Below are 24,011 nucleotides of genomic sequence, written 5' to 3' on the forward strand. Positions count from 1 at the left end.
CCAATCTTATTTGTTGCCTAGACTTTACTGCAAATGACACTCATGTCTTGAGAAAAAACAATACACTAATATTGCAGTTAGCCATGACGGCCTTTATAATAGAACGCTTGTGACCACACACGTCTAAATATTGTACTTGGGAAAAAAACATTTTAAAGTAGAAATAGAATGAAACAAATAGGCATTCTATTTTTGCTCTATTATAGTGGTCACTATGGTAGACATTGATCAGGTGCACAAGGCTACATGTGTGCAAAAGTAAAAAATTAAATAATCCCCTCTCACTCACACACAAGTGTTACTGTAAAGTTCAACACAATAAAAGCAATATCTTCGGACTACATTGCACATTATTACATTGTACACTTTCTGCCTGTGGACATCTGTTCTACAACGTGCCAGACACCCTTTCTTGACATAACTGATCTCTTTCAGGCAGAGAGTACACCTGGCATACCCCTTTTAATCCACTGTTTTGAAAAAGTGAGAAAGAGGGAAAGTGTGTGGTGTTCCTTTCACCTCTGGCATGACGTGGCCCTTTCAGGGTATAGATCGCGGCATCCCCCTCCTTCTCTCTCTCTCTCTCTCCCCTACACCCATGTTCTGTTACCTCAGGTCATAAATTCCTGGAGGAGACTCTCTCCCCCTGGCCATGCAGAAAGAGAGACATATAGAGAGAACAAAGGATTTCACATGGCTAACTCCTAAATCCCCAAAATGGGAATTTGATACAAAATGTCCACTTGTGAGAAGGTGGGAATGGTCTGCGGACACTTAAAGGACGGGTAGGACGAGTGTGTTTCATTTGGTGACCTCAGAGAGGACAGGAAACACATAACTTGTAACCATATCTACTGTTTGTTTGTCTATGCATTTCTGTGATTATTTAGTTAGTTAGTAAATAAATGATTAAGACAATTGGCTGGGTTCGTGTAGATAACCAACATTTTGTGAAGTTTGGAATGAGACTAACGTGAGGTAAAGAATAATTCATTAATTAGAAGACTAATTGATCAGATATTAACATATCTGAAGAGTTATATTAGGAAAATTATAACTTTGCAATCTGAAGATTTTCCTTGGTGCCCGACTTCCTAGTTAATTACATTTACATGATTAGTTTAATCACGTAATAATAATGACAGAGAATTGATTTGATAAAATAACCGTCTTCACTTTAATGATACCAAAGACACAACACCTCTGTAGTGGCATCCAGCATAAGCCAGGCCTAGCTCCAGCTACACTTGATCCCTGAATCCACTTGTTTCACAAGCAACGCCTCATTTTCACCTAATTCACTCATTTTGAAAATGAACCACATACTGTCGAGGGAAAACATTAGTTCACTGATAGTAGATAGTTAATTTGCTAGTCACACAAATTGCCAGGGTCCAGTAAGTAACTAATGCGTTATAACTTGAGGAACGGCAAGGAGTCGTATACATGTTAATACTATAGCCAATTGGTTAGGTTACTAACGTTAGCTCATCTGATGTTGTAACGTTAGCTAGCTGTTATTAGCCAGCTAATTTTCACACCAAAAACTCAACTATTTGATCAGTTAAGTTGGCTAATGTTGCTCAACATTTCTCTGGCTAGCTAATGCAGAATTCGATCCAGCTAGCAAGATACTTAACAATGCTAACAATTCTTGTTCCACCACACTTTCTCCCTCACCTCAAACTTTCTAAATGCCAGTTGTTTTTCAGTTACAGCTCATGAAGTACGCTTCATCACCTTCTCACCCCTGTCTCTGTGGTCAGGCTTCTCACCTACCTCTTTGTTATCGTTCAGGGGATGCGTTTCTGTAACTTGGAAACTGCCTTTCCAATCTCTGCTGTCTTTCCAGAGCGCGCACTGATGCTGCAAATTGGTTGTCTCTTCAGTAGCATGCTGCATTCTGTTGTTATGTGAACGATTGGCTGAGCCTTGGATACAGTCAGTATTGCTCCAAATGCGCATCACTCGTTCGCTTACAGCCCGTAGTGATCCAAAGCTCCCATTTGATCTACACGAATCACGTAGGTCACCTATTTTGGATTCAAAACAGCGAATTTCGCCGAAAGGTGACTAGTTTGCAACCCTGCACAGTTGACAGTGCATGTCAGAGCAAGAACCAAGCCATGAGGTCGAAAGAATTGTCCGTAGAGCTCCGAGATAGGATTGTGTCAAGGCACAGATTTTGGGAAGGGTACCAAAACATTTCTGGAGCATTGAAGGTCTCCAAGAACACAATGGTTGAAGGTCCCGAAGAACACAGTGGCCTTCACCATTTTTAAATGGAAGAAGTCCGGAACCACCAAGACTATTCCTAGAGTTGCCGCCCGGTCAAGCTGAGCAATACGGGGAGAAGGGCCTTGGTCAGGGAGGTGACCAAGAACCTGATGGTCACTGACAGAGCTCTGGAGTTCCTCTGTGGAGATGGGAGAACATTCCAGAAAGACAATAATCTCTGCAGCACTCCACCAATCAAGCCTTTATAGTAGAGTGGCCAGACGGAAGCCACTCCTCAGTAAAAGGCACAAAACAGCCCGCTTGGAGTTTGCCAAGAGGTATCTAAAGACTCTCAGACCATGAGAAACAAGATTCTCTAATCTGATTAAACCAAGATTGAACTCTTTGGACTGAAGTACAAGATATTGTGTTGGAGGGAAACAATTGCCAGTGAACCTACTTCTGTTTTAGCAGTATTCTATGGAATATCAGGCAGTGAGACAATTGCTTATTTTACTGCAATATTTAACAGATGGCTGTGTGTGTGTGTGTGTGTGTGTGTGTGTGTGTGTGTGTGTGTGTGTGTGTGTGTGTGTGTGTGTGTGTGTGTGTGTGAGTCTAGTCAGGATTGAGGCAAAGATGAACAGAGCAAAGTACAGAGAGATCCTTGATGAAAACCTGCTCCAGAGTGCCCAGGACCTCAGACTAGGGCAAAGGTTCACCTTCCAACAGGACAACGACACTAAGCACACAGGCAAGACAAAGCAGGAGTGGCTTCGGGACAAGTCTCTGAATGTCCTTGAGTGGCCCAGCCAGAGCCCGGACTTGAACACGATCGAACATCTCTGGAGAGACCTGAAAATAGCTCTGCAGCAACACTCCCCATCTAACCTGACAGAGCTTGAGAGGATCTGCAGAGAAGAATTGGAGAAACCCCCCAAATACAGGCGTGCCAAGCTTGTAGCGTCATACCCAAGAAGACTCAAGGTTGTAATCGCTACCGAAGGCGCTTCAACAAAGTACTGAGTAAAGGGTCTGAATAGTTATGTAAATGTGATATTTCAGATTTAAATGTTTCATACATTTCAAAAATGTATAAAAAACTGTTTTTGCTTTGTCATTATGGGTTATTGTGTGTAGATTGATGAGGGAATTTGTTTTAATCAATTTTAGAATAAGGCTGTAACCAAACAAAAATGTAAAAAAGTCAAGGGGTCTGAATACTTTCCGAATGCATTGTCTAGCTACAGCATATTTTCAGATATTATAAGATTCTCTCTGTAAGCACTCTCTACTGTAAGTCGCTGTGTATAAAAATGTCTACCAAAATGTGATCACGTGACCGCTGTGAAATTGCTGAGTCTACCTTTAAAAGGAAAATAAAATGTGTCAAAGTGCTGACCTTGGCAGAATGTAACACCAGTTGCTGGACATGGAGGTCTGGATAACAGCATCTGGCTGGCTATGGAAGTTCCTCAGGACCATGGGAGGGATGTCAAAGTCTGCCAACTAAAAGTCAACCATACAATCCTTAAAAAGTAAATGTTACGGAGTACAACTAGAGATAACTAATGAGAACAAATGATTATAATGACAACCTGATGAATGGTTAAGGTAGAAATACTTGATGAAGGTGTGTAGTTTGTTAATGTCTGTCTGGCAGTGTGATGCATGGTACAAGATATTGTGTTGGAGGGAAACAATTGCCAGTGAACCTACTTCTGTTTTAGCAGTATTCTATGGAATATCAGGCAGTGAGACAATTGCTTATTTTACTGCAATATTTAACAGATGGCTGTGTGTGTGTGTGTGTGTGTGTGTGTGTGTGTGTGTGTGTGTGTGTGTGTGTGTGTGTGTGTGTGTGTGTGTGTGTGTGTGTGTGTGTGTGTGTGTGTGTGTGTGTGTGTGTGTGTGTGTGAGTATGTAGGGTTGTTTTGACTGGCTGCTGGGCTCACCCTGATTGGAGGGAGTCGGACAGTGTTGGCCTCCACACTGACACACAGCTGGCTTTCATTGGCACTCAGCTCGATCACTGGCAAAGGTAACATAGAACCTTGTCATTCTGCTGGATTAGAGGCCAGTAAACACTTCATTTTAAAGTGGCCTAAATAACCCAAAATATAATTCAGTATAATTCCATCAAATACATATGATGAGGACTGTACAGTACAGGGGTGAATCCTAACATCTTTCTACTCAAGTAGATTTTTCACTTAGTCATGCCATATCAATGTCAGGTTGAAGTTTATATGTGCAGCACAGTCTTGTAGAGTCATCACCATATGTATTTCGACAGTAAAGCTATACTCCAGCAATTTGAATTGGATATCAAATCAAATTTAATTTGTCACATGCGCCGAATACAACAGGTGTAGCCCTTACTGTGAAATGCTTACCTTCAAGCCCTTAACCAACAATGCAGTTCAAGAAATAGAGTTATGAAAATATTTACTAAATAAACTAAAGTAATTTTTTTAATAAAAAGTAACACAATAAAATAACAATAACAAGGCTATATATAGGGGGAACCGGTACCGAGTCAATGTGCGGGGGTACAGGTTAGTCAAGGTAATTAGTACATGTAGGTAGCGGTAAAGTGACTATGCATAGATAATAAACAGCGAGCAGCAGCGTGTAAAAACAAAGGGGGGCGAGGTGTCAATGTAAATAGTCCGGGTGGCTATTTAATTGATTGTTCAGCAGTCTTATGGCTTCGGGGTAGAAGCTGTCAGTATCTGGTGTGACCACCATTTGCCTCATGCAGCGCGACACGTTGTCCCACTCATCTTCAATGGCTCTGCAAAGTAGCTGGATATTGCCGATAACTGGATCAAGCTGTCGTACACGTCAATCCAGAGCATCCCAAACATGCTCAATGGGTGACATGTCTGGTGAGTATGCAGGCCATGGAAGAACTTTGTTTCAGAACATTCTCTAGCAATAGCTCTGGTTGACATTCCTGCAGTCAGCATGCTAATTACACGCACCCTCAAAACTTGAGACATCTGTGGCATTGTGTTGTGTGACTAAACTACACATTTTAGAGTGTGCTTTTATTGTCCCCAGCACAAGGTGCACCTGTGTAATGATAATGCTTTAATCACCTTCTTGATATGCCATACCTGTCAGGTCGATGGATTATCTTGGCAAAGGAGGAATGCTCACTAACAGGGATGTAAACAAATCTGTGCACAGAATTTGAGAGAAATACGCTTTTTATGCGAATGGAAAATGTCTGGGATCTTTTATTTCAGCTCATGAAACTTGGGATCAACACTTAACATGTTGTGTTCATATTTTTGTTCAGTGTAATAAGTAGTCTAGCAGTATTTGGTCCCATATCGTGTGAACCCAATGACATCAAGATTGTGACTACAAACTTGTTGAGTGCATTTGCAGTTTGTTTTGGGTGTATTCTTTCCAATAGCAACTGAATGGGGAATGGTATCTGGAGTAATTTTCTTTGTAAATGAGCAGAGATGTTTCTGAACACTTCTAAATTCATCCTGATGTTGCCATAATTCAGATAATTCATGAATGGATCATGAATAATGCTGAGTACAAAAGTTACAGAGGCTACAATAACAGATGCTAACCACTCACCATGACGAAAAACTGAAAAGTTAGCATTTTTTCGGGGGTATCATCTTTGTGCCTCTGTAACTTTCTCACTCATTATCATTATCTCACTCATGATTTTTTTAATTAACATGGCAGTATCCAAAAGAATATAAGAGCGTTTATAGCCATCTTCTATTTTCACAACTCTCAATTAAAAGGTGACATTCTGTACTGTCGCCTCATATGAACTAATTTGATCTCAAATATAAAATGCTGGAGTACAGAGACACTTTTTTAAATATTTAGCTTCGCTGTCCAAATACATCGTGAGAACTATTTGAATTTACTTTTTGAATTGACTAAGATTTATAATTTACTGAGCAATTAACAATAACTCAGAGTTAAGCCTAATGCACTTGGCTAGAGCATCTAGAATTGTCTTTATAGCCTTTCCACTATAGGAAACCTTCAACCCAGAGCCATATATAGTATGGAGACCTCTATATCTCTATTTATGGCTCCGCGTATACCACTGTGGTTCGAGAGCTAAAGGTTAAAGGCTTTGAGAAATAGCTTAAACAGCTCAAATAACTTCTAAACCAATGTTGTAAAGGATACTGAAAGTGTAACAGCTGAACATTCACACTCAAACACCTACCAATGGCGTTGAGCTTCCCTGAATCAGCCAGAAAATCCCTCCCTAGAAAGTGAACAAGATCAATAGACATGGTTAAGTAATCAAACCTAGAGTACTACATTGTTGCAGTACAATGTAGTTGGATTAGTACTAGTCATCTATTGATGAGTGTGTGCGTTTCTCTCTATGTGTGTGTATACACGTGTGAGACTTGTGTGTGTGTGTGTCTCTCTGTCTGTGTGTGTGCACGCGCATGCATATGTGCGTGTCTACGTGTGTGTCATTCTGGCAGCCATGAAAGACTAGATATAAAATAATAAAGTTGGCAAGGAAGGTTGCGTTTAGCACAGAACAAACTCCCAAGTCGAAGGACAGTCTGGCCTTCCCCCGGTCTGTTATCATAAGACCTGGACACGCTTAATGATGCAGCATTAATGCTAACATTACTGTAGTTGTCTAAGCAGCGCTGTTCTCATAGTCGTAATCTAATTAAGTGCCAGACAGGCTGTTCATGGATCCCATCCATTCAAATAGCGGAATATTTTGGAAGGAAACAAAAGGCAATCCAGGTTAAGTGCAAGTACATTTTCACTTTTTCTCGTTTCATTCAAGGGCAAGAAAACATTTGGGAATAGACAGCGGCCTGTATGTAGGCCCTCATTGTAAATAAGCATTTGTTCTTAACTGACTTGCCTAGTTAAATAAAAGGTTCAATAAAAAAATGAAAATTGTACTAGTCATCTATTGATGAGTGTGTGCGTTTCTCTCTGTGTGTGTTTGTGTGTGTGTGCGTGCGCATGTGTGAGACCTGAGAGTGTCTCTCTGTGTGTGTGTGTATGTGTGTGTGTGTAGCGTCCTGTGTGAACTCAGAATCAAATACACACTATCATATCAAATAGGCCCAAGGTGAAGGTAATGGATGGTGGTGTAACATATTTGCAGAGTCACTACGATTATAGACATGCCTTCTCAACAGGTCTGCGATTAAACAGTGACCTTTGCAACCGCCTAGCGAAATCACTTCCAACTAGAAGCAACATTTCACAAAAGAGGGAAACAATTCAATGTTATCAGGCCCAAGAGAATGGGACCTGTAACAGCTTATTAACTATCCCCTTTTCTTACTTTGTAAATGACAAACGCTTTAATTGGATGATGAGCCATAAAAAAGAGCAAGGGAAAATACCAGGGATTAGGGAGGGGCTTTCAAAAGGGGCTGCAGTTAGGGCCTGCGCTATGGTAAGGGTTAATGTTTTTAAAAAGTGAGACTAGGGTTATGGTTGTGAAAAAGGCTGGAGATATGGGAAGGACTGTGTTTGCACCACTATCAGATTACTAGTCATCTATTGATACCACTGTCAACTTTCTACAGCATGGCCGTTTCTGGGGTTTGTTACTGTGTACAGTGCCTTGCGAAAGTATTCGGCCCCCTTGAACTTTGCGACCTTTTGCCACATTTCAGGCTTCAAACATAAAGATATAACACTGTATTTTTTTGTGAAGATTCAACAACAAGTGGGACACAATCATGAAGTGGAACGACATTTATTGGATATTTCAAACCTTTTTAACAAATCAAAAACTGAAAAATTGGGCGTGCAAAATTATTCAGCCCCTTTACTTTCAGTGCAGCAAACTCTCTCCAGAAGTTCAGTGAGGATCTCTGAATGATCCAATGTTGACCTAAATGACTAATGATGATAAATACAATCCACCTGTGTGTAATCAAGTCTCCGTATAAATGCACCTGCACTGTGATAGTCTCAGAGGTCCGTTAAAAGCGCAGAGAGCATCATGAAGAACAAGGAACACACCAGGCAGGTCCGAGATACTGTTGTGAAGAAGTTTAAAGCCGGATTTGGATACAAAAAGATTTCCCAAGCTTTAAACATCCCAAGGAGCACTGTGCAAGCGATAATATTGAAATGGAAGGAGTATCAGACCACTGCAAATCTACCAAGACCTGGCCGTCCCTCTAAACTTTCAGCTCATACAAGGAGAAGACTGATCGGAGATGCAGCCAAGAGGCCCATGGATCACTCTGGATGAACTGCAGAGATCTACAGCTGAGGTGGGAGACTCTGTCCATAGGACAACAATCAGTCGTATATTGCACAAATCTGGCCTTTATGGAAGAGTGGCAAGAAGAAAGCCATTTCTTAAAGATATCCATAAAAAGTGTCGTTTAAAGTTTGCCACAAGCCACCTGGGAGATACACCAAACATGTGGAAGAAGGTGCTCTGGTCAGATGAAACCAAAATTGAACTTTTTGGCAACAATGCAAAACGTTATGTTTGGCGTAAAAGCAACACAGCTCATCACCCTGAACACACCATCCCCACTGTCAAACATGGTGGTGGCAGCATCATGGTTTGGGCCTGCTTTTCTTCAGCAGGGACAGGGAAGATGGTTAAAATTGATGGGAAGATGGATGGAGCCAAATACAGGACCATTCTGGAAGAAAACCTGATGGAGTCTGCAAAAGACCTGAGACTGGGACGGAGATTTGTCTTCCAACAAGACAATGATCCAAAACATAAAGCAAAATCTACAATGGAATGGTTCAAAAATAAACATATCCAGGTGTTCGAATGGCCAAGTCAAAGTCCAGACCTGAATCCAATCAAGAATCTGTGGAAAGAACTGAAAACTGCTGTTCACAAATGCTCTCCATCCAACCTCACTGAGCTCAAGCTGTTTTGCAAGGAGGAATGGGAAAAAATTTCAGTCTCTCGATGTGCAAAACTGATAGAGACATACCCCAAGCGACTTACAGCTGTACGCCCAATTTTTCAGTTTTTGATTTGTTAAAAAAGTTTGAAATATCCAATAAATGTCGTTCCACTTCATGATTGTGTCCCACTTGTTGTTGATTCTTCACAAAAAAATACAGTTTTATATCTTTATGTTTGAAGCCTGAAATGTGGCAAAAGGTCGCAAAGTTCAAGGGGGCCGAATACTTTCGCAAGGCACTGTAAATGTGAAATTCTGTCACCCATGAGCTGTTTAAGCTCTCCTAGATAAAACAGACTGGTAATAGGCTAACTACTGTATATCATTTTAACTAGCCCATAACAATATTACTAAGTTAAAACAGTACCATTATATTAATTCCATATTCCTTTATACAGTACTAGTACAAACCAGCAATAAGGAACTGTCCGACTTTGTTCCAGTTTGGAGCCAGCCTGCTGGTCAAGGAGTAGGACAGACAGGTCTGCAGAATACCAGGGAGAACCCTCTGAGGAGAGCCCATCTGCCCAAACACAACACAGAGAGACTGTAACTTAACTGACTAGACGGGACAGCATCCACCCGTCTATGATACAGCATTCTATATCAGTGATTCTCAACCAGGAGACCTAGTACTGAGCCCGGTGGGGCCTCGGAGAGTTTTCAAGGGGTCACAAGATAAGCAGGGAAAGACCTCTCAAGTAGTAAATAACAGAAGTAAGAACATAATATCTCACATTTATCTCACATTTATTTAAAATGTGGATGTGGATCATGAATGTAAAACTAGCATACATGTAAAAATGTATCTGAATTGGTTTCTAAACTTGGTCAAAATTGCAGAAGTAATGAGTGAAAGTGAATGACAAGTAGGCCAGCCCAAGCTTACCTGCAGACTGTGTCGTTGTACATAAGCTTGTACTATTCCTCTTTTAAAAAAGGGAATCTGTTGGGGGAAAAGTTTGAATTCAACAATATGAAACAAACAATTATTTGGTCAAATAAGGGATCATTGACTCTTCTGATAACACACTTCTGAGACACTCGGTTAAAGGGAAGATAGTTAAACAACTGCAACACAGTCAATGATTCACCAGAACTGTGTTTATTTATTTATTTTACTAGGAAAGTCAGTTACAAACAAATTCTTATTTTCAATGACAGTGGGTTAACTGCCTGTTCAGGGGGAGAACGACAGATTTGTACCTTGTCAGCTCAGGGATTTGAACTTGCAACCTTCCGGTTACTAGTCCAACACTCTAACCACTAGGCTACCCTGCCACCCCAGGCACTACTGAAAGCAAATGGAGTGCTGGAGCAGATGCACAATGTAGATTACATGTTTACATGCAGGGGTTAATTAATAATGTGGATTTTCCAGTTAGGAAGTTATTGGTGTTTCACAAATAGAAAACCATTGATTGTTTTTGTTTGAAATTAAGATTCAAATATGGAGAACCTGTTGTTTTTGTAAAGCAGCTCAAACCGTTATACGCAGCTTAAAATTATATTACATTTGGACAATCCAGAAGGGGTGAAAAAAATGACAGTGTTTGGAATGCAGACCAACTATTTTGGGTTGCATGCAACATGCCTCTGCACGATATGTTTAGGCACGCACACACATACGTTACACTCACTCACACATTTCAAATTTTCTCACACACTATTAACCTGTTTACATCATCCATTCAAACCAGAGAACATATTTCAGCAGATGAATGAATGAATGAATGAAAGAGTACCCTTTTATGTTGCATTATGCTACCCATTCCATGTAAGATTAGTAAACACTACTATTTAATTAGTTACAATGATAAATTAGAGAGAGAAGCCTATTCTGTAATCGTGCAATATGAAAGAGGGTAAATCCCTCCTCAAAATCCCAAGAAAATCCAGGGTCGTGTTCATTAGGGCATGCAACGGAAACTGCTTTCAAACTTTTTGCAACTGAAATCGACAGTCCTTTCCCATTTCAGTCCATTGTCTTCCATTTGGTGCCTAACCCATATATCTCCCTCTAAGGAAAATAAACAATTTCCTATGGCTGGAGAGTCGTGACAAAGCCTCCCTTGCGTGCACACCTGGTTGGTGTCATGTTACATGGCATGTGAAGGTGGTGTTTTACTCACTGTGCACTTACATAACCTCCAACAATTGGTAAACAAGCCAGATCAAAGGCTCCAATGACCTGCTTTAGTGCAGTCATTGGTAACCATACTAATGAAAGTGTATGAGACAAAGAATACAGGGGAACTACTGACAATACTGAGTAAAATACATTTCACAGAATTCATAAATGCATGATTTTCAACTAATTGGTTCAAAAAGTGTATCATCATCTTACTCAAATATATGCAGGAGAAAATGTATTGTGTTGGCTGGTTTCCACAAGTACATTTAGCCAAACATGAACCAGAAGTAAATTATTGTGTAACTTGGTCAGCTGCCTGAATCATTTCTGTGTTCAAATGTGTTAGAAATTGAGTGTTCTGGCAAAAATGAAGTCTTCACCTTCACAAATGGAAACTCACAGCCAAATCACCCCCCCCCTTTCCGACCTGTGTGGGCACACGAACAAAGCACTCGTGGGCAAGCGGTTTAAGCACCGCCTTCGCCCAATCCTGATATGTCCAAATTACCAAACATGAAAACAGGAGCTTGGACTGCTCGGATATCACACATCCCATTCAGTCCTGGCAGATTCCCTTGGTCTACACTCAGAATCTGCACACGGGAGATTAGTCTGTCTGTTTCGTGGACTATTAAATATGGACTTGAGTGCACACTTACCGCCATCACCATTGTGATCTCCGAGAAGCACCCCAAAACCGGAGAGGCAATGATGTCTGCATACAATAACAACAGCTCCCTGAAAGTGAATATAGGAAAGTTAATTAAAATGGTCCGCTTATTAACCTGAGAACAGCAACAATGCACTTTAATACAATATAAAAAGTTGATTTTTAAACTAGAGAATAACTGTGCAATCTTTCTGCGCATCCTTTCTGCATCTCAAAGGTTTTTATATTTCATTCAAAAAACAACCTGAGTTTCTTACAGAAAGATAAATACAATACCATTGGGTTAAGAAGAGATTGGGCATTTTGAGGTGTGCATTCCTTTAATTCATTAATCAAAAAATAAGAACCTGTATTTATTCAAGCAACCTCCAAGCAAACTCTGAGCAGCTGTCTCACCTGCATGTTTTCACCTGCTTGTTTCTCACTTCTCCATCATCAGACTGCAAGGACAGGGTGACACAGCACAGCTTCCTCAGTTCAGGGAGAATGAGAAAGAACAGGGACTGCTCTCCACCTTCAGTTCCACTCATCCTGCTGAAAGACAGAAATATAATTGAAAGGGTCTTAGCCTGTGTCAAGCAATGAACAATTGCTCTGTTGGCACAGTGTCATACAGTGCCTTGCGAAAGTATTCACCCCCTTGACATTTTTCCTATTTTGTTGCCTTACAACCTGGAATTAAAATAGATTTTTGGGGGTTTGTATCTTTTGATTTACACAACATGCCTACCACTTTGAAGATGCAAAACATGTTTTATTGTGAAACAAACAAGAAATAAGACAAAAAAACTGAAAACAAGAGTAACCCCCAAAAAGTCAATACTTTGTAGAGCCACCTTTAGCAGCAATTATAGCTGCATGTCTCTTGGGATGTGTCTCTATAAGCTTGGCACATCTAGCCACTGGGATTTTTGCCCATTCTTCAAGGCAAAACTGTTCCATCTCCTTCAAGTTGGATGGGTTCCTGATGGTGTACAGCAATTTTTAAGTCATACCACAGATTCTGAATTAGATTGAGGTTTGGGCTTTGACTACGCCATTCCAAGACATTTAAATGTTTCCCCTTAAAACCTCTTTGGGATAGGCGGGATGCAAATGTCCCAACTGGCCAATTGCCAGGGAAAATGCAGAGCGCCAGATTCAAATAAAATACTATAACATTCTAACTTTCATTAAATCACACATGTAAGATACTTAATTAAAGCGCACTCATTTGTGAATCCAGCCAACATGTCAGATTTTAAAAATGCTTTTCGGCGAAAGCATAAGACGCTATTATCTGATGATAGCACCAGCAGTAAACAAAGGGGTTAGCATATTTCAACCCTGCAGGCGCTACACAAAACGCTGAAATAAAATATAAAACATGCATTACCTTTGACGAGCTTCTTTTGTTGGCACTTCAATATGTCCCATAAACATCACAATTGGTCCTTTTGTTCGATTAATTCTGTCCATATGTATCCAAAATATCCATTTATAAAGCGGGTTTGATCCAGAAAAAAACAGCTTACAAAAAACGCACTACAAAATATTTCAAAAGTTGCCTATAAACTTTGCCAAGATATTTCAAACTACTTTTGTAATACAACTTTAGGTATTTTTAAATGTTAATAATCGATCAAATTGTAGACGGGGCAATCTGTGTTCAACACAGGAATGAAAACAAACCAGCGCTACTTTTCACATCTTTTGCAACTCACAAAAGTGTTATTCAGTTCCTAGTTGGCCTACTTCTTCATTGCACAAAGGAATAACCTCAACCAAATTCCAAAGACTGGTGACATCCAGTGGAAGCGGTAGGAACTGAAAACAGGTTCCTAAGAAATATCCCTTGGCAATGACAACTTTAGGGAACAGAGAGAGGGGAAGAAAAATCTGAACAGTTAGTCCTCTGGGTTTTGCCTGCTACATAAGTTCTGTTATACTCACAGACATGATTCAAACAGTTTTAGAAACTTCAGAGTGTTTTCTATCCAAATCTATGAATAATATGCATATCTTATATTCTTGGCATGAGTAGCACGAAGTTGAAATTGGGCACGCTATTTATCCAAAAGTGAAAATTCTGCCCCCTAGCCCCAAGATGATTTATTTTAAACCACTCGAGTGTTGCTTTAGCACTATGCTTAGGGTCATTGTCCTGCTGAAAGGTGAACCTCCGCCCCGTCTCAAATCTCTGGAAGACCGAAACAGGTTTCCCTCAAGAATTTCCCTGTATTTAGCGCCATCTATCATTCCTTCAATTCTGACCAGTTTCCCAGTCCCTGCCGATGAAAAACATTCCCACAGCATGATGCTGCCACCACCATGCTTCACTGTGGGGATAGTATTCTCGGGGTGATGAGAGGTGTTGGGTTTGCGCCAGACATAGCGTTTTCCTTGATGGCCAAAAAGCTCAAATTTAGTCTCATCTGACAAGAGTACCTTCTTCCATATGTTTGGGGAGTCTCCCACATGTCTTTTGGCGAACACCAAACGTGTTTGCTTAATTTTTTCTTTAAGCAATGGCTTTTTTTCTGGCCACTCTTCCGTAAAGCCCAGTTCTGTAGAGTGTACGGCTTAAAGTGTTCCTATGGACAGATACTCCAATCTCAGCTGTGGAGCTTTGCAGCTCATTCAGGGTTACCTTTGGTCTCTTTGTTGCCTCTCTGATTAATGCTCTCCTTGCCTGGTCTGTGAGATTTGGTGGGCGGCCCTCTCTCGGCAGCTTTGTTGTGGTGCCATATTCTTTCAATTTTTTAAATAATGGATTTAATGGTGCTCCGTGAGATGTTCAAAGTTTCTGATATTTTTTTATAACCCAACCCTGATCTTTACTTCTCCACAACTTTGTCCCGGACCTGTTTGGAGAGTTCCTTGGTCTTCATGGTGCTGCTTGCTTGGTGGTACCCCTTTCTTAGTGATGTTGCAGACTCTGGGGCCATGTGATAGATCATGTGACACTTAGATTGCACACAAGTGGACTTTATTTAATGAATTATGTGACTTCTGAAGGTAATTGGTTGCACCAGATCTTATTTAGGGGCTTCATAGCAAAGGGGGTGAATACATATGCACGCACCACTTTTCCATTTTTTATTTCTTAGACATTTTTGAAACAAGTAATTCTTTAAATTTCACTTCACCAATTTGGACTATTTTGTGTATGTCCATTACATGAAATCCAAATAAAAATCCATGTAAATTACAGGTTGTAATGCAACAAAATAGGAAAAATGCCAAGGGGCTGAATACTTTTGCAAGGCACTGCATGTTCTTTTCATTGTGCTCAAGGCTTCCAATAACTGTGGAATTGATGCCTTTGCAAGCATCTTTAGTGTACCGCTCTCTAACATTAACTTACAAGTGATATTGCAGTGTAGAGTGTAACAGCTAGTGTGCTACACACAGTGCTGGTGACAATCATGTGTAGCTAGATCAATTTGGTTTAACATTCTAGCTAGTTATAGCCTAACATTACCGAGCATATAGGTTTGAGGGTAACCTCAAACCTATCTGAAGCAAGACATATATATTTTTTAAATTAACCTACCTATGAACAACCAAAACATAAACATGGAGTTGAAGCTAGCTAGGTCCTTTTTTGTTGTTGTTGTTATGAATCATAAGGTGTTAAAGCAAATTGTAGAGCAGGTGTTCTCAAACTTTTTTGGGGTCGGTGACCCCTTTTGTGATCGCAAATTCATCAGGGACCCTCTCACAATCGGAACACAACTCGAGTGAGGAAAAATAGCATACAAGGAGTTTTACTCTGACATCGACAGTGCATGGCCGGAGAACCAAGTCTCAGGCCCTGGGAAGGAACACTTTAAAGGCCTGGCATGGGAGAGAACATTTTGCACATTTCAAGCTATTGTGATTTCCTGCAATTCTACACATTTTGTTGTTGCAGCTTTAAAGGACGCCACCAGAGGGCAATGCCAGCCCTATTTCAACGTAATTCCTGTTCTAGAGTGGAAATGTAGAGTAGTCTTCATTATAGCCAGGGGGCAACTAATTTTGCAGCGCATAGTAAAAATGTTAGCAGCTGGCATGGAGGAGAGTTTAACCCTATTAGTTTACTTTCTCGTTTAGGTTCCACCTCTGAAGAATGACTTATACACGATACTTATAAAAAATATTCACAAATTGGGGGTGGGAAGGAACACAGAGGTGATTTCCAATTGAAGTGGAGAAACATCAACAAATAAGGCACTGATAGCTGTCAGTGTAGCTAACTATGTTAACCTTATCTAGCTAACCTTATCTAGTTGCATTATCTCCAAAGTTTTGGCATTTTCCATAAATTGCAGCCGCAAATCTGCCATAGAAAGAGTAATAAGATGAAGCTCTGGTAATATGGTTAACTATTGAAAGGTTTAGAGACATGCGTTCTTCTACATTGGAATGGACAAGGTGCCACCTTTGGAACAGTAGGTAGGCTGCTGGCAGGCTTCGGGTGTGGTACAGCAAAACCAAATTTTCCCCTGATCATGGTTCTCACAAGGGATGTGAAATGATAGGTTACAATGACTTTGTTCATGATGCACGTCACAAATGACACCTAACAACACCCTGAGCGAATCGGACTCGAAGCACTAATACAAATGTAACAACAGCACACCAAAATAAGTAAAGAGGTTCCTTGAATTTTCTTTTGCGGGGCCTTTTCATTATAGGACAGACACTTGTGGTTCCTAGATGCACCAACCAAAACAGTGGAGCATGTAGTGAAGCAAAACTTTAGTGGTCAAAATCATTCATCTTGGGGTGACGGGGGAGAGAGAACTCAATCATATCACACAATTATACAAAAACAAATGTAAAATTAAATACAGACTAGCTCAAAAATAAGTGAAAATTTACAGATTATCCAATGGATTTTAATAATTTCTGGTAAAAAAAAACAAGTGGAGCTGCAAAAACAAGTTTGCTCCCCCTATTTTAATTTGCTCCATGGCTCAAGTGGACGAAAGGCTGTTTGGCTCAGCTCAGTAGCGAAGATGAAGAACTTTGCAGCTGGGTGGGTGGTAACAAAACGTTGTCTGAAAAGTATTTGAAAGTCATCTAATAAGGAAACACAGCATTGCCAAGTATTTCCACAAATCTCCCACTTCGGATTTCCCACTTCAAGCCAAATATATCATACTTTGACTAAAACAATGACTTGTTTACTTAAATCGGTGTGCAACATCATGAGTAAGCTCTGGGCATCGTCTTTCAGTTGAAAAAATGTAAATTTTCCGCTGGTACTTTCAAGCTAATATCCTGCAATTCTACAAATTTTGCCATGAGGCAGAGAGAAAACTTTGCTGTTTTAAATCTTAAATTGCAGCGCATTTATGTTAAAGAAAAACACAATTTTGGGGGAATACAAGTATTGAGTTGAAAAATAGATAACTGGTCAAGTACTGTTGATACCAATATCCCTGTGAGCCTCGAACATAAATTGTAGATTAATAATATGACATTATATTGTATTGAATTACACCCTCTAAAATTATTTTGCTGATCCCTTGGCCAAAATGTGTTTAATGTGTCCTTAGTAATATTGATTCAAAAGACGGCGCTGACGGAGAAGAACGACATCTTACGAGTTCCAACCCAATTTTTCCATTTAGTGTTTACCTTAACTTTTTGTATAGAAAGGTCATACTATTATCACATATGACCGTCAAGCACTTCTGGACATGAGATTGTCAGTTACTAACCTCGATTTTGACATCAACTCTGACTGAGCTGTTTCCCTGTTCATACCGGACCCTATCTATTCCTTTGTTCCATGGGCTACCAAAGTGCCGCAAGCATAGACGCAGTAGAAGAGTTGGAGTCCTGGTGAAAATCTAACGGTGCTCTCCTCTGTTCTATTGGCAAATGTCCAGTCACTCGAGAATAAGCTGGATGAACTTCGTTTGAGTCTCCTATCAGAGAGACTTGAAAAGCTGCAATATTATACCAGCTCTCAGTCTCACGTCAGAATTAGACATTCATCCATGCTTCTCAAACATCAAATTTTGAAGTTCTTCCAAACGTCAAATCTCAAAGTGTTTGAGGTTAGGTTTAGCGTTAAGTTCAGGCATTAACTCTAAATTCTTAAGGCTAGGCATGAACTCCGAATGGTTAAGGTAAGGGTTATAAGGTTTGGGATAGGCTTAAAACACAAAAAACTTTCTATCGTTTGATTTGAACTTGCAACCTTTGGAATCAGAGGCAGATGCTTACGCCCATCTACCATCCCAACACCATAAACCTACTTGAAGGTAACTAGTGGCCGGTTTACATGTCATCTCCTGACGTCCTCAGACATGGATGGACATCAAATACTGACTTGTATCACGATTGACCTGGCTGGCAATATTATGTCTTACAGGGACGTGGCAGGATGATGACACATAGTACTTAGTGGATTCTTCATGCAGCAGCATGATCGGACGGTGGCTTCAGGCAACTCTAAATGCATAGACGATGTCGTCCCCACAGTGACTATATGAACATATTAGAAACAAGGCACAGACATGGACGCATACAAGAAAGCATGCTACAACCTCCGACGAGACATCAAACATGCAAAAGGACAATATAGGAGGAAGGTGTAATCTAATTACAAGGGCTCCGACCCTCATCTTATGTGGCAGGGCTTGCAGACGATAACAGATTACAAAGGGAAACCCAGACGTGAGTTGCCCAGTGATGCAGAACTCCCATACAAGCTAAAAGCCTTTTCTGCTCACTTCGAGGAATACAACACTGTGTCTTGCATGAAAGCCCCTGTTTTTCTGGATGATCTCGAGCACCGTGGCTGATACGAGCAACATTTTTAAACAGGTTAACAATCACAAGAAATAACAGGGCGCGTTCTCAAAGCATGCACAGACTAGCTGGCAAGTGTCTTCACTGATCTCTCATTGCCCCAGTCTGTAATCCCAACATGTTTCAAGCTGACCACCATTGTCCCTGTTCCCAAGAACTCCAAATTTAACCTGCCTAAATGACTATCGCCCTGTGGCACTCACATCTGTAATTATGAAATGCTTTGAAGGGCTGCACATGACACACATCAACACCATCATCCCAGACACCCTAGACCCACTCCAATTCGCAATACCGCCCCAACAGATCAACAATCTCAATTGCACTTCACACTGCCCTGTCTCACCTTGACAAGAGGGGAAATAACTATGTGAGAATGGTGTTGATAGACTACAGCACAATGTTCAACACCATAGTCCCTACCAAGATCACCACCAAGCTAGGGACCCTGGGACTGAACTAGAGGTCGACCGCTTAATCGGAATGGCCGATTAATTAGGGCCGATTTCAAGTTTTCATAACAATCAGAAATCTGTATTTTTGGGGTGCCGATTTAGCATTTTTTTCTTCATTTTTTATATTCCTTTATTTAACTAGGCTAGTCAGTTAAGAACACATTCTTATTTTCAATGACGGCCTAGGAACGGTGGGTTAACTGCCTTGTTCAGGGGCAGAACGACAGATTTTCACCTTGTCAGCTCAGGGGATCCAATCTTGCAACACTAACAGTTAACTAGTCCAACGCTATAACCACCTGCCTTTCGTTGCACTCCACGAGGAGACTGCCTATTACGCGAATGCAGTAAGCCAAGTTAAGTTGCTAGCTATCATTAAATGTATCTTATAAAAAACAACCAATCAATCATAATCACTAGTTATAACTACACATGGTTGATGATATTACTAGTTTATCTAGCATGTCCTGTGTTGCATATAATCGATGCAACGCTGGGGGATGATTTAACAAAAGCGCATTTGCGAAAAAAGCACAATCGTTGGACGACTGTACCTAACCATAAACACCAATGCCTTTCTTAAAATCAATACACAGAAGTATATATTTTTTTACCTGCATATTTAGCTAAAAGAAATCCAGGTTAGCAGGCAGTATTAACCAGGTGAAATTGTGTCACTTCTCTTGCACGCAGAGTCAGGGTATATGCAACAGTTTGGGCAGCCTGGCTCATTGCGAACTAATTTGCCAGAATTGTACATAATTATGACATAACATTGAAGGTTAGACTTATATATTTAGACTTAGGGATGCCACCCGTTAGATAAAATACCGAACGGTTCCGTATTTCACTGAAATAATAAACGTTTTGTTTTCGAAATGATAGTTTCCGTATTCGACCATATTAATGACCAAAGGCTCATAGTTCTGTGTGTTATTATGTTATAACTAAGTCTATGATTTGATAGAGCAGTCTGACTGAGCGATGGTAGGCAGCAGCAGGCTCGTAAGCATTCATTCAAACAGCACTTTCGTGCGTTTTGCCAGCAGCTCTTTGCAAGCACAGCGCTGTTTATAACTTCAAGCCTATCAGCCTATTGGCTGGTGTAACCGATGTGAAATGGCTAGCTAGTTAGCGGGGTGCGCACTAATAGCGTTTCAAACGTCACTCGCTCTGAGACTTGGAGTGGTTGTTCCCCTTGCTCTGCATGGGTAACGCTGCTTCGAGTGTAGCTGTTGTCGATGTGTTCCTGGTTCGAGCCCAGGTAGGGGCGAGGAGAGGGACGGAAGCTATACTGTTACACTGGCAATACTATAGTGCCTATAAGAACATCCAATAGTCAAAGGTATATGAAATACAAATGGTATAGAGAGAAATAGTCCTATAAATACTATATTAACTACAACCTAAGACCTCTTACCTTGGAATATTGAAGTCTCATGTTAAAAGGAACCACCAACTTTCATATGTTCTCATGTTCTGAGCAAGGAACTCAAACTTTAGCTTTTTTACATGGCACATATTGCACTATTACTTCTCCAACACTTTGTTTTTGCATTATTTAAACCAAATTGAACATGTTTCATTATTTATTTGAGGCTAAATTGATTTTTATTTATGTATTATATTAAGTTAAAATAAGTGTTCATTCAGTATTGTTGTAATTGTCATTATTACAAATAAATAAATAAAAATCGTCCGATTAATCTGTATCTGCATTTTTTGGTCCTCCAATAATCGGTATCGGCGTTGAAAAATCATAATCGGTCGACCTCTAGACTGACCACCTCTGTCTGCAACTGGATCTGAGACAGCTTCTACCCCCAAGCCATAAGACCACTAAATAGCTGTAAGACTGCTAAATGGTCAATTAATGGTTACCAGAACTATCTCTACTGACCCTATCTTGCACTGACCCGACGAACACTCACTAGACAATGTATAAACACTATATACACACTCACACACACTATACATTGACACTGCCACACAAAACCCGACACAACACAAACACACACACATACACACACTTTTATACTAATCATTTACGGCTGCTACTCTGTTCTTTATTTTACACTTATTATTATCTATCCTGATGACTATTCACTTTACCCTGCCTTAATGTACATACAGCGCATTCGGTAAGTATTCAGACACCTTGACTTTTTCCACATTTTGTTACATTAAAGCCTTATTCTAAAATGAATTAAATAAAAATTATCATCATCAATCTACACACAATACCCCATAATGACTAAGCGAAAACAGGTTTTTAGAATTATATATATTTTTTATAGTGCCTTCATAAAGTTTTCACACCCCTTGATTTTTTTCTACATTTTGGATTAAATTTTTTTTGTGAACGATCTACACAAAATAATCTGTAATGCAAAGTGGAACAAAAACTATAACATTTGTCAAAAAAATTATGAAAAATAAAACACTAATATATCTTGATTAGATATGTATTCAACCCTGAGTTAATACATTTTAGAATCACCTTTGCCAGCAATTACAACTGTGACAATTCTGGGTAAGTCTCTAAGAGTTTTCCATACCTGGATTGTGCAACATTTGCCCATTATGCTTTTCAAAATTCGTCAAGCTCTGTCAAATTGATTGTTGATCATTGATAGACAACCATTTTCAGGTATTGCCATTGATTTTCAAGTAGATTTAAGTCAAAACTGTAACTCGGACACTCAGGAACATTCACTCTTTTCTTGGTAAGAAACTCCAGTGTAAATTTGGCCTTGTGTTTTAGGTTATTGTCCTGCTAAAGGGTGAATTAATCTCCCAGGGTCTGGTGGAAAGCAGTCTGAACCAGGTTTTCCTCTAGGATTTTGATTGTGCTGAGCTTTATTGCATTTATTTTTTATCCTGAAAAACTCCCCAGTCCTAAACGATTAAAAGCATACCCATGAAAAGCATATACCCATATCATGATGCAGCCACCACCATGCTTGAAAATATGAAGAGTGGTACTGTCCTCAGTGTTGTATTGTATTTGCCCCAAACATAACACTTTGTATTCAAGACAAAAAGTTAATTGCTTTGACACATTTTTTACAGTATTACTTTAGTGTCTTATTCCAAACAGGATGCATGTTTTGGAATATTTGTATTTTGTACAGGTTTCTTTCTTTTCACTCTGTCAATTAGGTTAGTATTGTGGAGTAACTACAATGTTGTTGATCCATTACTCATTTTTATCCTATCACACCATTGAACTCTGTAGCTATTTTAAAGTCACCATTGGCCTCATTGTGAAATCCCTTAGCAGCTTCCGTCCTCTCTGGCAACTGAGTTAGGAAGGACACCTGTATTTTTGTAGTGACTGGGTGTATTAATACACCATCCAAAGTGTAATTAATAACTTCACCATGCTCAAAGGGATAAGCTTTTTTTGACTGAGGGACATTACAGATATTGTACAGTTGGGGGTACTGAAAATGAGGTTAAACACTATTGTTCCATACAGTGAGTCCATGCAACTTATTATGTAACTCATTTAGCAGATTTTTACTCCTTAACTTATTTAGGCTTGACATAACAAATACTTATTGACTCAAGACATTTAACATTTTCATTTTGAATTAATTTGTTTTAAAAAAGAATGAAAAACTGTATTTCACTTTGACATTATGAGGTATTGTGTGTAGCCCAGCGCCAAAACCAATCGTAATGTAATCGATTTTAAATTCAGGCTGTAACACAACAAAATGTATAAAAAAGTAAAGGTGTGTAAATAACTTACTTTCTGAAGGCACAGTATTTACCTAAACTACCTCGTACCTCTGCACATTGATCTGGTACTGGTACTCCCTGTATAATATATAGCTCCATTATTGTGTAATTAATTCCATTCCTGTTGTGTTACTATTTTTTATTTATTTTTACTCTGCATCCTTGGGAAAGGTTCAAAGCAAGGATTTCACAGTAAATTCTACACCAGCTGTATTCGGTGCATGTGACAAAAAAAGTATTTTAATTTCATTTTAAAAAATCCATGTAAATATAGCTAGCTATGTATAACGTTATACTTTGAGATCTGGGCATGGACCCACTGCACTGCAGTACCTCCACAGACCACTTTGAGTCCTGTTGTGGAGAACACAATCATGAGCTTTGGAAACCTTTCACCATCATTGTAGAGTTGAACAATACAACTTAGCTAGGTATCTCCCAACAATGATAACTCACCTGCAGAACAGTTGTGTCACAGATACGTTATTGGGTGGAACTGGATTCTGTACCTAGCTAACTACCGTTAGCTAGCCACCTTTATTTAGTAACCTTGTCCTCTTCTTTGACTAGCTAGCTAAATAACTGACCTGGGTAGGCTACACAAGTCTATAAGCAAGAACACTATCTGGCTTGACTGGCTAACAATATTTTACAATTGTATGACCGCTAACTAGCTAAGCTACCAACGAAAATATCAGAAAGCATCAGAAATTCGAAATAGCCCACTCTTCGTGGCACATTCATGTTGCTCATTCTGGCGGGAAAACCATCGCGTGCAACCCGAACTATGCTCTGTCTGCATCATGTTATCATCAGTCATCACAAAAGAGTACTCTGCTGCACAATGTTTCATCAAGTGTGTGGTTGCAATGTTTAAAGTCAAAATTGATATCAGTGCATAGTTCCCTAGGTTATCTAGCCGATGTATAATCAATAGCATTCACTGTAGCCCATACATAACGCATATACGTTTTTCTTTTTGTTGTTTCTGTATTTAGTGATTTACATTAGACTAAGCGAAAGAGTCGCCTAAACAGCATTTCTTTAACAGGCTTGCACACAGT

The 24,011-nt window shown here is 39.8% G+C and overlaps 1 long non-coding RNA gene across 1 annotated transcript; it reads right to left on the reverse strand.

Annotated features, from left to right (window-relative positions):
- Positions 1 to 11,942: 11,942 nt before the first annotated feature.
- Positions 11,943 to 23,689, reverse strand: LOC116376277 (uncharacterized). The gene is made up of 3 exons (XR_004211695.1): positions 23,404 to 23,689; positions 12,350 to 12,487; positions 11,943 to 12,021 (listed from the first exon to the last, which is right to left on the reverse strand). It is a non-coding gene; the product is annotated as an uncharacterized LOC116376277 (long non-coding RNA).
- Positions 23,690 to 24,011: the final 322 nt, after the last annotated feature.

This window comes from Oncorhynchus kisutch, linkage group LG11 (genome assembly GCF_002021735.2).
Source record: "Oncorhynchus kisutch isolate 150728-3 linkage group LG11, Okis_V2, whole genome shotgun sequence".
NCBI lineage: Eukaryota > Metazoa > Chordata > Actinopteri > Salmoniformes > Salmonidae > Oncorhynchus > Oncorhynchus kisutch.